Source organism: Microcebus murinus, chromosome 2 (assembly GCF_040939455.1).
Source record: "Microcebus murinus isolate Inina chromosome 2, M.murinus_Inina_mat1.0, whole genome shotgun sequence".
Lineage (NCBI taxonomy): Eukaryota > Metazoa > Chordata > Mammalia > Primates > Cheirogaleidae > Microcebus > Microcebus murinus.
The window spans coordinates 117,159,916-117,175,252 of record NC_134105.1 but is presented as its reverse complement, the minus strand read 5'-3'; positions in this window follow the sequence as shown (position 1 = coordinate 117,175,252).

The window sequence follows — 15,337 nt, the reverse complement described above, 5'->3', positions numbered from 1 at the left end:
CAGTCCCCTAGGAAGCAAATCATCCAGGTGAACACCCTACAGATTTTTTTTTTTTTTTTTTTGCTTGTTTAGGTCTTGTGGGTGTTTTTCTTTCCCCCATTTTTTCCTATTAACAATTATAAATGGATTGGATCCACGCTCTGATTATGCTTACACACAACGTTTGTAATTCGTTGAGAGTCTGGATTGTAATTTTAAAACACCAGGATAACCCTACAGGGACATTTAAGACAGAGCAGAGAGCATGTGTATCCCCTAAACGACAAAAGGCAAAAAGCGTGCTCGGGCTGGAGAAGGTGCCCCTAGAACCCTGGGCGCCAGCGCGGATGCTCTCTACCCAGGGCACCCAGAGGCCCGCGGGGGCTCCTTCCCACGCCCAAAGGGTCGCTGAGCCTAGCTTGTCCTCCACGTCCAGGTTCCAGAGCCTGTTCACTGGAGAGGTGGAGCAAGGGGTAAACTGGTGGACTAAAGTTCTCTGGCTCAGGTTGCAGGAACCAGGAGGGCCAAACACCTGGAGAATTCAAGAGAGGCCATCTGGCAGGAAGATGTCCGGAGAAGAGACTTGAAGAAGCTGTGGCTGAGAAGGCACTCATCTCCCAGGCAGGCTGCAGGCTGGGTCTGGGACCTTAGAAGGCCCTAGCGGAGAACAGCCTGATGTTGCCCCTGTAGTTCCTTAATCACTACTTTGCTTTCCCCGTGTGATTTTGGGGAAGGGGGTGGGAAAAGAGCATTTCCAACTTAAAATCTCTGAACATATGTACGTCTTTCCATGGCTTTAGCTTTGACTTTCATCCATCAATCAGTATTTATTAAAGTTGGAAGCCATGGATGATGGTTAGTTAAACAGAACCCTCTTCCTCATCACCCTTCCAGCATCTGAGAGTGGCTTTGCAACCATTCTTTCTTCCCCAACCCCCTTAAAATAACTCCTATTTTTGGATTCTTCTCCAAGCAAGTGAGAGCAAAGCTGGGACTAGCAAGGAAACATGCCAAGAGATCAGACCAAGGTATGAATGAGATTTGGTTCCCAGCCATGTGCCCGTGGGTGGTCCTATTAATAGTTAGGTTTGCTATTGATTACTGTCCAGGGTTTCCCTGGCACTGGAAGCTGGCAGAACTTTGCCCCATCTGGCTAGCAGAATGTCCCCCACTCCAAGCAATATCCTCTCTAAGGTGGAAGCCAGGGGTTGCACTCCCTGACATGCTAATAAGCTGACATGGTAATTACACATGACAGGTCACAGGTTCCATGACACATGAATAAGACAATGCCACCCTCATGCACATAACATGCTGCGAGGGTAGAAATTCTTTCCTGCTCATGGTTGACAATCTAGTACATATTCATTAACAATGGTACAGGGAGAAAGAGTGAAATGCAAGAGAGATTCTGCAGGGTTCCCTTACTTAATGGGTTTGGAAGGAGACTTTATGCCAAACTTTTGCCCTTCTAATTCTGGTTCTTGAAATCCTAAGTGGCATTTCAGGAGCATTTCTTCAATGCATGTTTTTCACCCACCTCCACCTCTATTCAATATCTCCACTGACTTAATTTGAAATATTGCAATAATCAAAGGAAGTAGGGTTAAAAACACATTTCAAGTAGTAAACTGATACAGAATATATTCTTTATAGGCTGGGGGGCCCAATATATTCAGTGGGGACCTAGTATAGTTTCTCATAGGCCCATCTGCTCCTCAGACCACTGGACACTGACTTTACTTACACCACTGAGGTCTTTAGCTAAAGACACCAGTGACTTTTGCATTTGCAAATGCAATAAGTATTCCTCAGGCCTTATTTTGCTAAATACTTGTGCTGTGATTGACAGTGCTGAGCATCCTCTTTGTGAATTTTTTTTCTCCTGGCCCTCTGTTTCTCTGACAACTTCTTTTGGTCTTCATAGAGTATTCCTTTTCCTCCACTCACTCCTTAAATATTGATATGCTGCAGAGTTCTGTCCTTAATTCTTACTATCCTTCACAATAAATAGGTGGTTCTTAAAGCATCTTATATGTTATATCTTAGTCTGTTTCATGTCTTAGTCTGTTTTGTGTTGCTATAAAAGAATACCTAATACTGGGTAATTTACAAAGAAAAGAGGTTTATTTAGCTCATGGTTTTTCAAGCTGAGAAGTTCAAAGGCATGGTGTTGGCTTCTTGCTAGGGTTTTCATGCAGCATCACAACATGGCAGAGAAGTTCAAAGGGGAAACAGACTCATGCAAAGAGAGAGAAACCTAAGGGACATCTAGTTTTTATAACACCCTATTTTATCGGGAACTAATTCATTCCCACCAGAACTAATCCAGCATTGTGAGAGCAGGCACCAAGCCATTCATGAGGGATCCACCCCATAACACAAACCACATCATGTAACTACCACTTTTTGGTCAATGAGTCTAAAATGTAAAACTTAAGCTCATCAACCTACTCACTATCACCTTAGGCAAGCTGGGTAAGTTACCTCTTTTAGCCTCAGTTACCCTATTTTTCAAATAAGGCTGATCATGGCATTCACCACATATATTTGTAAGAATTAAATTGGAATGCATGCAATCCACTTACCACAGTTCTTACTGCATAGTAAGCCCTGAAACAAACAAATGAAAAGAGAGAGCTATCTCTTTGTTTCATATGCACATTTTTTGAAAACACTTAAACTAACATGTCCCGAACTGAACTTATTCTCTTCTTCCCATACTTCTCCTCTTTCTGCAGGAGGAAACCTAGAAGTTATCCCAAATTCCTCCATCTCTATCACCACCTCCAGCTTATTCAGTTAATCACTAAGGTCTGCCTATTTTATTTAGCTAACACCTATCCTGTTGCAAAATAGACAATAAATGTTTGTGAAATGGGAACAGAAGATTAAGTAATACTGGAACAAGTGAGTAGGCAACGTTACATGTGAGTATGTAGGTACAATGTTATAGTGTGGTCATATTATACAAGCATAACAACAATTAGTAGTCAAGGTGCCCTGCCAAATGCCTTCAGAGCAAATATGAGTGTACAGGTGCCATACCCTCTCTGTCCTGAGAAACCCATGCCTCACTCACCAGGTAGATTCAGATGTACCATGAATGGCTATTGGAAAGATTAAGAAAAAAATAAAACAAAGAGTGCCTTACTGTAGTCAATGTTTAGTAAATGTTAGTTCTCTTCCTCTCTAGCTCTTTCCATTATGCTCAGATTCTTCTGCACTGTACAAGTTCTTCTGAGTTGCACAGAATCATGGGAGGTGCAATTTTTGCTATCTTCCTATTTTAGAAAAATCCTTTAATGATAGACATATGTGTGTAACTAAGGTGCTTAAAACTGGGGATGGCTCTAGGCAAGCAGCAGCACATAGAGTTGCCAGGAAAACCATTGCTTCTTTCTCAATCCTTTGCAGGAAGAGCTCATGCCTGGTGGATATTTTTGTGTGTCTCAGTCTGAGAATTCAAAAACCTGCAGGCTCACTGAATTCTTGACCCTGCATAAGACATCTAAGCTGAATTTCCAGGCTGGGTTGGTGTTTCTGAAAGCTTCCCAAACTTTGGTACTTGGAGCTCTGTTTCTAGGCCAGGCAGATGTGAGGTGGCATCTTACAGGATAGGTACAAAATGACTGGGACTCAGTTTGGCTGATTTGAAACCCATAAGGTCCTTCAGCTGACTTTGGTGCTTATTTATAGCACACCCAGTGGGTGTGCCACTTTGGATAACCTTCCTTGGCTTGCTGCTCCCATGGATCTGGAGCCAGGCACAGCCTACTTCTCCACCTGCTCTCCTCCCCTGAATTCGTCTATAAATCTCTGATGTTCTAAACAGGCTGCTTTCTTTTTTTTCCTCCCACTTTTCTGCCTTTCCTGTGCTGCTAGCTCATAGATAAACATCCAAGGTTAGGTATATATTTTACCCTCCTTTTTTTTTCTGTTTTTATTCTGTTAAACACACCCATATCTATTAAATACCTTATTTCAAGTTTTGCTTTACAGTAAACAGTGGTATCAAAATTTCAGAGACCTTTTTTCTTGCCTATCTCAAAGCGAAGCTGTGAGATAATGTGTATGTGAAGAACTTAATGTAAAAGGAAAGACTGTATATAAGACCTGGTTGCAGTTGTCATTATCTCCAGTTGTCATCTTTTCCTGACATTCTTGTCCCACCTTTCATCACCACCGACAAGAAGGAAGGATTTACAGAGTGGCATTGAGGAACCTGATTTTTAAAAAGTTTGAAATAATGTGCTATTTCAACATTTTGCAGATCACAAACCTATTACTTCTACACTTTGCGAAGTCACTATTCACTTCTTTTATACAATATATACTTTTGCCTTTTGTGAACCTGGTCCCTAGCTCGGCATATAAAGTACCAGAACTGCCTCTTCCCAACACACAGACTGAAACAAAACAAAACAATTCCAAAATTTCCTTTTACATTCACCCTTTTATCCTTTCCTCTTCCCTGACTTGTTCTTTTGAGTGCCTTCTGCTCCCTTAAGCCAGAAGTCTGAATTATTTCCTTCAAATTTTGAAGGGTGAGATTTTGTGATCACTCTAATATTCATTACTGTTGAGTATCTCAGTCTCCATTAAAAACTATTACACTAGATCTCACATATCAACATCTATATTTTGGACCAAATGACATAAAGTAGGAATTCACCACTAATCTTTACCCATTATCAGATTATCTATTCTATCCCACTTTGAGCCTAATATGAGAGAAAGACTAGAGGCTTTAGAAGCCTTAAAGGTTTATTCTTTGCTTTGGTCTCTTAAAAGCAACTTTGAGCAAGTTACTTAGTTCCTCTGAGGCTCAGAAGCTTACAGTACTTCTGAAAAAAACATAAAATAACAAGTAAGATTTAACATAGTGCCTTGCAAATAGTAAATAATGAACACTTTGGCTATGATATAGTAGCTTATAGCAGACAAGCAATGCTTTCTTGAAAAATAACAAGAAAACCTGAAATATTTATATCCTCTTCATTTAAAATATCAGAGAACTGCCAAAGCAGCCAAGACCTGAGCAACCATATTCCAGAGAAAGACACTCTGAGGTAAACCAAACCTTTTAAATTCCTCCTTTGATCCGTGGATTATCTGCAATGCTTTGGCTTAGAACAAGAGATTGAAAAAGGAGAAAGTGCTTGTTAAGAAAAAGCCAGTCCAACAGATCTATGCAATTATGTGGCCTTGGAGGAAGAGAAATTGGAGTTTGGGATTGCTAAGATTTCATAGAGAAGGGAAGATGAGGCAAATGAGACCAACATTCACATCAGTCTTCCCCTCAAGGTATTTGCCAATTAAATGCATAAGGCAAAGGCTAAGAAGCAGAGCACAGTGTAAATAAAAGGCAAATCTGAGGTTCTGGAAACTTGGCAGTGCCAAGAAGGCAAAAATTAAAATTCATAACCTACCAGAGAGGAGAATACATAAGAAACACTTCAGACTCTCTGTTAGAAGTCCTAGAAAGCTGCACCCTAAAAATGCAAACAAATTATACACAAACTGAGCCGTGTAAAGATCAAGTTCAGTCTCACATTGGATTGAGCTGATCTGCCTCTCTCTTGCCTTTAAGAGATAGGTTGAATCCTCACTGGAGGAATACAGTATCCGCAGTCACTATAATTTTCACACAAAATGTCAGGCATTTGATTAAAATGACAACAATAAAAACAAAAAAGCACACACACACAAAATCAGGCACATTAAAAGAAATGACTAAAAGAAACAATATACAGCAGCAATAGGTGGCCCAGATTTTGGAAGTAGAAGACATGGACTTAAAAATAGTTATAATTAAGATAATCAAAGTAATAAATGATAAGAATTTCACCAGAAAAGGGGTACCTATAAGAATCAAATGAAATTTCTAGAACTAGAAAGCACAAAAACTGAACTTAAGAACTAAATAGATGGGTTTAACTGGATATTTGACACAGCTCAAGAAAGAATTAGTGAGCTGGAAAATAAATAGGTCAGAAGAAAATATCCAAACTGAAGCATGGAGAGAAAAAACAATGGGAAATATAGAAAAAGGCAGAAGAGACATTAAGACATTTATGATAAGATATAGACATATAGATAAACTCTAACACCCATGTAATTTGAATTTTAGAAGAGGAAGAAAGAGAAGAGAGGGGCAAATTTAAAGAAATTGGGTTAGATTGAAATGTGTACAAAGATGATGAAAGACATCAAGTCACTATAAACAAGAATCATAATGAATACAAAGAAGAGAAAATGATACCTAGACATATCATAGTAAGACTGGTAAGATGCAAACAAACAAAAACAAGAAATACTTTTAAAAGAGCCAAAGGAATAAGATATATCGCCTTCAAAATAGCAAAAATAAGGCTTTAGACTAACTTCTTAATAGAAACAATGAAAGCCAGAGATAATAGGATGACATCTTTAAAATGCTAAGGAGAAATAAGTGCCCTCCTGAAATTCTATAACTAGTGAAAATACATTTGTTAAAACAATATGAACATAGTTCCAGACAAAGCGAAATAACATAATCTGCTGTCAGCAAACTCACACTAAATATAGTTTCTAAATGATTCTACATAGAAACACAGAAATTTAGGAAGGGATAAAAAGCAAAATAAATGACAAATATCTAGGTAACTCTGAATGAATATTCACTATAAAAATAATAATAATAATGTCTTATGGTCTAAGCATACCAGTTGCCAGACAAGAAACATCATGCTGCTCTCGGTTGCTATAAGGGACACTCCTTAAATATAAAGAAAAAGAAAAGTTGAAAGCAAACAAATGAAAAGGGCTTTTCGAGCAAATATTAGCAAAAAGATATTAATATCAGACAAGATAATCTTAAAAGAAGCATTTTTAGAGATGAAGAAGGGTATTTCATAAGAACAAATGAAATGAATGTTACAGAAAAACATAATGATTTTTTTTTTTTTCATTTTTTCATTTTTTTTTTTTTTTTTTTTTTGAGACAGAGTCTCGTTTTGTTGTCCAGGCTAGAGTGAGTGCCATGGCGTCAGCCTAGCTCACAGCAACCTCAAACTCCTGGGCTCGAGCGATCCTTCTGCCTCAGCCTCCCGAGTAGCTGGGACTACAGGCATGCGCCACCATGCCCGGCTAATTTTTTATATATATATCAGTTGGCCAATTAATTTCTTTCTATTTATAGTAGAGACGGGGTCTCGCTCTTGCTCAGGCTGGTTTTGAACTCCTGACCTTGAGCAATCCGCCCGCCTCGGCCTCCCAGAGAGCTAGGATTACAGGCGTGAGCCACCGCGCCCGGCCAAAACATAATGATTTAAACCTATTAACATATCATCTGTAAAAGTGGCTTCCAAAAATAAATTTTAGAAATTAGAAGAACCAAGAGCAAAAATATACAAAACTACAGTCATTGAGGAGATTTAGTATGTCTTTCTCCATAACAGACAGAAAAAAAAATATTATTATAAAGAGAGGAGATCGGAAAAGTATTTGGCCTAATTGACATATATAGAACGCTGGAGTCAATAATGATAGATTATGTAGTTTTTCTAAGCACATATGTAACATTGACCAAAATGTTAATAACTATATGTGCTATGGTTTAAATGTTTGTCCCCTCTGAAACTCATGTTGAAACTTAATCTTCAATGTAACAATAGTATTAAAAGGTGGGGACTTTAAAAGGTGATTGGGCCATGAGAGATCTGCCCTCATGAATGGATTAATCCTTTCAGATATTAATGGATTAATAGGTTCTCAAGAGAGTGGGTTAGTTGTCATAAGGGGGGCTGTTACATAAAAGGCAGTTAGGCACCTCTCACTGGCCCCCGTGCCATGTGATGATCTGAGCCACCTTGGGCCTCTGTGAGTCCCCTCCAATAAGAAGGCTCTCACTCAATTTGGCCCCTAGACCTTGGACTTCCCAACCTCCAGAACTGTAAGAAATAAATTTATTTTCTTCATAAATTACCCAGTCTCAGATATTCAGTTATAGCAACAGAAAACAAACTAAAACAGAAAATATTCAGAACCATTAAACAGGTTTCAAAATCAGTCAAAGCATTAAAACTAGTCAATTAAATGATCAAGCTAGAATTTTAAGTAGAATTAAGCTGTAAATCAATAAAGAGATAACCAGAATTCTGGAATGCTTTGCAATTAAGATAGTCTATTCCATAAACCATTGATTAAAGCAATAAATTAAAATGGCAATTAGAAACATTTTAGGCTAAATGGCAATGAAAATCCTATATAGCCAACATATAGAAAGCAGCTAAGAGTATTCTTAATGAGAATTTTATAGTATTAAGATATATTAGGGAAAAAAAGAACTAAAAACTTGTGACCCAAGTATTTATTTCAAAAAACAAAAAACTGTAGATTAAACATTAAGAAAGAAGAAGGAAACAATAAAGATACGAGTTGAAATTAATAAAATAGAAAATGACGGTACAATGGAGAAAATCCACAAAGATAAAAGCAGATACTATGAATAGACCAAGAAAATCAATACTTTTTTTTGCAAGTCTGAGAAAGAATAAAAGAGAAAAATAACAAATTACCAATATTGAGATTTTTTAAAAAGGGGGCATCAATACAAATCTCTGTATATGAAATAAATCTTAGCAGAGTAATCATAAACCTTTTTATGCCAATAAATTTGTAAGTTTGGAAGAAATGGACAGAGCCCTAGAAAAAAATGCAACTTATCAAAATTAACACAAGAATAACTGGAAAATATGAGCAAATTTATATCTTTTAAAGAAATTGAATATGTAATCCTCCTTGCTAAGAGATCTCCAAGCTCAGCTGTCATCAAGGGTCAATTCTTCAAGTAATTTAAAGAAGAAATAATAGCAATATTATTAAATCCGTCTGAAAAATAAAGAAAAAAGGAACTTCTCAACTTGGTTTTTGAGGCTAGCATAATTCTGACAACAAAACCAAAATGAGACATTACAACAAAAGAAAATGACAGATAAAGGAAAGTTACAGGTCAATCTTTATAATTAAACACATAAAACAGTTATACAAAGTATTAGCAAATCAAATGAAGTGATATACAAAAAAGCATAATACTTCACAATCAAGTTGAATTTATTCCAAGAATGCAAGATTGGTTTAATATTCAAAAATCAATCAATGTGATTCACCACTGTAATGGAAAAAAGTTGTATGCTTATCTCAAATGATGAAGAAAAAGCATTTGGTAAAATTCCACATTCATAGTTTTAAAAAAAACATTTAAAAACTAGGAATAAAAAGCAATTTCCTCAGTTTGACAAATAGCTTTTATGAAAAAATTGCTGAAACATAATACTTGCTAATGGTAATATATTCAAAGCTTCCCCTCAAGATTCAGAATGAGACAAGCATGCCTACTAATGCCCTCTGTTCAACCTTGTTTGGAGGCCCTCGGTAATACAAGAAAGAAAAAAAAATTAAATATTAGAAAAGAAGAAATAAAACTCTTTTTTATGTGAAAATGACATAGTGCTATCTCTAGTCTAAAGCTACATTAAGATACCGCCATACATTCACAGAAATGGTTAAATTAAATATACGATGCTTTTAGGAATTTAGAACAATTAGAACACTGCTCTCGTGCACTGGAACACTCATACACTGCTGGAAAATTGGTACAATCACACACACATAAATTATAATAATACTATACTACTTGTAACAGACCCAAACCATGAATAACTCAAATATTCAACATCAGTATTATGAATAAAAAAAAATTTGGAATATTTACATAATTGAATACCATCTGCTGCTACATGCAATAACATGGATAAATCTCAAGGAAAATATTGACTGAAAAATTCCAGACACAAGAGTACAGTTGCCGGGCGCGGTGGCTCACGCCTGTAATCCTAGCACTTTGGGAGGCCGGGGCGGATTGCTCAAGGTCAGGAGTTCGAAACCAGCCTGAGCGAGACCCCGTCTCTACCAAAAATAGAAAGAAATTAATTGACCAACTAAAAATATATATACAAAAAATTAGCCGGGCATGGTGGCGCATGCCTGTAGTCCCAGCAACTCGGGAGGCTGAGGCAGAAGGATCACTGAGCCCCGGAGATTGAGGTTGCTGTGAGCCAGGCTGACGCCACGGCACTCACTCTAGCCTGGGCAACAAAGTGAGACTCTGTCTCAAAAAAAAAAAAAAAAAAAAAAAAAAGAGTACAGTTCTCAAAAAATGCCAGCCACAAAGAGTATGGTTGATACATTTCCTTTATTTAAGAAAACAAATTTGGTTCGTTCATATCACTTCCCAAGCTGAAAACATCCTGTATTACATGTCTCACAAAAACTATAGCTCAGGCAAAAAATTGGAGGCCCCGTTTTTGCCATTTGTCTACCATTTATTCACCACAGAGGATTTCTATAAGGATAAGTAGAAGCATGTGAATAACATGCTTAAAACAGCATGTTAGTAGCTGGTCTAACATGCATCAGATATCTTCACAAATTACCTTCTAATATTTAGCAGGATTTTAACTACGCTTTTGCATGTCCAGTGATATACTAAGTATATAGCATTGCACGCAGACATGTGAAACATGGAAGACCAAGGTAGTTTTCTCCCAGCTAGCCAGTATTTTACACTGGCTTAACTTGTTATAACCAAGGAATTGTAATAATAGTAATAATTGCTACAATTTGATGAATATTTACTGTGTTAAACACCGTGCTAAGTGTTTTATACCCATTATATCATTTAGTCTACACAATAACTCCACAAGGTAGGTTTTACTATTCCCTTTTACAGATAACAAAACTAAACTTAAGTAATTTTTCCCAGGGGGTCACCCAGCCAGGGGTAGAACTTGAGTCTCTTTGATGGTCAGGTGTGTGCTATTAACCACCTCATTTGATGGTGTTTCATGCTGGTATGCATTAATGATTTAAAGAAATACCAATTCAATGGTATGAAACTATTATATAAATACAAGATTTAGAATACATTTGGTCCCAAGAATCCCTGTTCCCCTTGACTTTATTCTCACTTGACCCTCTTGAGTCACTTTGCACTACAGTGGCAATTGAAAAGATAGAAATATCATGAAGAAGAGAATATTGATAGCTTTGCTTATCTTATCAAAGGGTCCATATCCCAAAATGAGGTTAATATTGAGAGTTTTAGGATCACTTTGTTTTCTTCTCCTGGGGCTGGGGGAAAGAGAGAGGTTATACAGTCAGCATTCAGACTTGCTGTTTATCTGAGTAAAACAATGGAAAAGAAGGAATTACAAAAATAGCCCATAAATCAGACAATGCTTGTACTAAGATTATTTTTTCTCTTTATCTTTATAATCACCCCATTTTTGAAAGGCATTGGTTCTTTGTTTGTAATGAAAACTTTGCCATGTTATGTTGGGATGCTTCTTTTCATCCTGTTCTTAGACAAAAGGGAAGACTTGTTATCATGACTTTGCCTTTTGATTGTGTTGGCAAAATACGTCCTTTCTGCAGATAACACCTTCAACTGAAAAATGAAATCTGTACTTACACAAGTTGAAGAATTTTAGCTACTACACCCTGCTATAGTGAGAGGACTAATAAAATCCTTGAACCCATTACTCATACATGAGAACAAAGGGAGCTTTATTGAAGATCAAATAAAAAGTATAAACACTGAGTCAAGCAGCACATGAAATGAGAATTCCAACATTCCTTGTTGCCCATACTGCTTTTGATGGCATTTGAGATTGCAGGTCAAATAGAATTCAACACAATGACCTTCATAAGTCTTGATTTGTCTATATTTGCTGGTTCTAACTATTCGAGTCTTCATCCAGAATTTTGCTTCTGTCTTCATTGGATTTTTCATGTCTGTTTATCTCGAAGCCTAATCAGCAGAATGTGTATTTTTAAAACAATCCCTCACGCCATTCAGCATTAGGTATATATTCATTCACTCACTCAACATGTGTTGCATGCTTACTAACCCTGAGGATTAAAAAAAAAAAAAATCAGATCTGCCCACAGTAGGGTTACTGTCTAAGAGGAGAGTAAAACAAACTGACATTTGTAAAATCATTTATATGGGAGGGCTGATGATTGAACACTCTATTTCTTAAATCTTAAAAAAAAAAATGTAATCTCTTTGATTTCTATAACTGATCTTTTTCTCCTAGCCCTTTATCTAGTAGGGCCAGAGGGAAAGCTTGGTATCTCAGACTGTTGGGAATTGAATAGTCTCTCAAAGATTACTCAGTCTCTTTTGGGCTGGTAATTTTGAGTCTTTAACTTGATTTCCCTTCTTCTAGCTTTCCTCTAGCATGTCATCATAGTACAGCAGGTCTTAGAATAATGTTGCTTCATTTAACGTCATTTCATTATAATGTTGGTGAAGAAAAAAACTGATTCCTGACCAGAGCCACTGGTCGTGTGGAGTTTGCAGATTCTCCCCAAGTCCATGTGGGTTTTCTCTGGGTACTCCGGTTTGCTCCCACATCCCAAAGTTGTGCATGTTAGGTGAACTGTCGTGTCTAAACTATCCCAGTCTGAGTGAGATTGAGTGTATATGTGAGTGCAAGGCCACCCACAACCCTGAACTGGAATAAGCGTGAATGAATGGAAAATACGTGAATGAATGAACACAAATTATTGTCAAGTAAAAATTCACAAACTCTATAATAATCATACAAATGCATGACCATAAATGATGAGGTACAAAAGTGCTCAGCAAGCCTGTCACATTTGTCATTGTTTTTGAACTGTATGGTGGTAGGAGGAGCCACTTAAAATTTTTGGTTTGCAAATATTATTCCTTGATTTAACCCACCATCATTATGATAAATGGCACTCACTTAATTCACCAAACATGAGTAAATAATTATCTTACTTGTTTGTATTAATTTTTCTTAAATATATGTATAACTCACGTTTATTTCAATGTTTAAAATTAGAAGTGCTTTGGTCTTTTTTTAGAAGTTTGGTGATGTTTTTGTGACCAGAAATATGCCAGGGGAACTTAATTCTAATTTATGTCAATTAGCCTATGGTAAAATTGGTTTTGTTATATGTCATTTCACTTAAAGTCACATATTTCAAGAACCTATTGGCATCATTAAGTGAGGATTTACTGTATATGGGGGGTCTCAAGTCTCAGAGGCTGGGAAGAGGGTGATCTATGACTAAAAGTCTGTGCTGACTTCTAGGTCCTATGGGACAAGGTATTTGGCTGGGACCAATTCCTAGGCTCCCTTTTGCATGAATTATCTATGAAGGTGTTTTTTTGTTTTTTTTTTGTTTGTTTGTTTGTTTTTCATTTAGTTCATAAAGCCACATTAGTCTTCCCTGGTTCCCAGGTGGACTGTCTTCAGCATTGCACACTTCTCTCAGTCTCAGCCAACTAAGCTCAGCTTCCCAGCACTAGGATCCTGGCTGTGGTCCCCTCACCTCTTGCCACAGAAATCTCATGCAGGTCCAGTGGCTCAGTGCAAAGTCTTACTCCCACCCCCTTCTGCACCCTGAAGCGTGCAAACTCCTGGATCCTTTCCACACACTAGAAGAGATGAGGGAGTCTCTCAAGGTCTATCCTAAGCCTTATAAATAAGCCAAGTCTTTCTACCATTTTATTCTGATACAGGATTATACTGTGGGAGCCTCCTTCCAGAGTTCCAAATAGGAAGCAAAGGAGAAAGCTCTTGGAGCTAGTGAAAGATGCGAGAGGTCCCTGTGGGGAGCATGAGGGATGGAGTCTGACCATTTACCTCCTCCCACCTCTTTCGTCTTTTCTGTCTCATCATCTGTTAGGCCAAGAGGGAGAACAAAAGTATTTCCCTTCTTCCTGTATGGAAAGGACTTAGGTCTATGAATTTTCTGTACCCACAAGAACTTGATATTGAGGTCAGCCTCTTCTAGTTCTTGATATTTTAAAGGGAGTTAAAGAAATAGAAATTTATGTACTCTCTCTACAATGCTTGGCTGCTAAGAATATTGTCATAAAAATGATTCAAAAGTCCCATTTTTGGTAGTCATAAGTTGAATATCAACTACTTTCTTTTTCTTTTTCATTCCTATTTACCATCTTCAGGCAAATGAATATTTCTGGAATACTAGAGAGTCACATGTATGGAAATATAAAAGAAAGGTATACATTTTGATATTTATTATATATTATGATATAATTTTTAACTTCTGCTTGAACAGAAGGATATTTTATGATACATCTATTGTATCTTATGACATTTAAATATATTATATATTTATAGTTTTATATTATATGCTTTTAAGCATATATTATATACTTTTAAAATATAATATATCATTATTATATAATGATTTAAAATACATTATTGCCATTTTAAATGCATATTTTACTATGGAAACACCAAGAAGGAACTATAAATGTATAAAGAACTGGAGAGGAGGTTAATTAAATTGCTATAATTGGCTCCCCTTTGGGAAACTGGAGCAAGAGAAGCAATCAAGTTTCTTCCTGTTTTGATATCTTAGGAGTTACACTGAGAAAGCACAAGTTTTGCAAGAACAATGTCTAAAGTGCAGAGTCTATTTCAATAAGCCATTCAGACTGAAGGAAAACTATAATGCAGTTTATTAGTTAATGAAATGTCTGTCTTTGGATGCTATAGGACAAAGTTGCTTTATTATCCCTAAAGTCAATAGAAACCAAATATTATTACTAACATTGGATACTTTGGAATATATTGGAGAGCACAAAGAAAAAAGCCCTAGAGAAGGAGAGTTAAAGACTAGTATTCCAGGTAGACCCTAGTGATCATTCAATCACTGATACCCTGCACAACTCACCCCATGTCCAGTCGACACTATTCTCTGTTTTCTAATATGAGCAGCAACTCAGTTCTATTAATCTGCTTGCTGCTTTAAAAAGTTTGACTAATAAAGTTGGATGGTGCAACACTGTTGCATTAATGAAGCCAGGTGATAAGTCTCAATTCTTTTTGATGCTCGTGATAACACTTTGAGAATGGAAGAGAGTGGCAATATTGCTGAAACTTAGAGACACCGTGTAGGCAGACACTATGCAGCCTGACATTATATATATATATATATATATATATATATATATATATATATATATATATATTTTTTTTTTTTTTTTAGTTTGGTTGCCTCCATATTTCAGGTGAGAGTGAACTAACTTGTTAATGAGTGTGTAGCATCCTCTTAATAGAAGAAGATAAGTCTTAGACTGTCAAAGAATATTCTATTGGGTCTGTGATTGATTGACAAAAGGAGAGTTAAAATGGTTGTGGTTATCACATTTAGGTGGCATTTATTACCATAGTTTGTGGCAAAAAGAAAGCCACAGCAATCAGAAATAAAACAGGCCTTATCTGACAATAAGCCAGTAAAGTTAGAA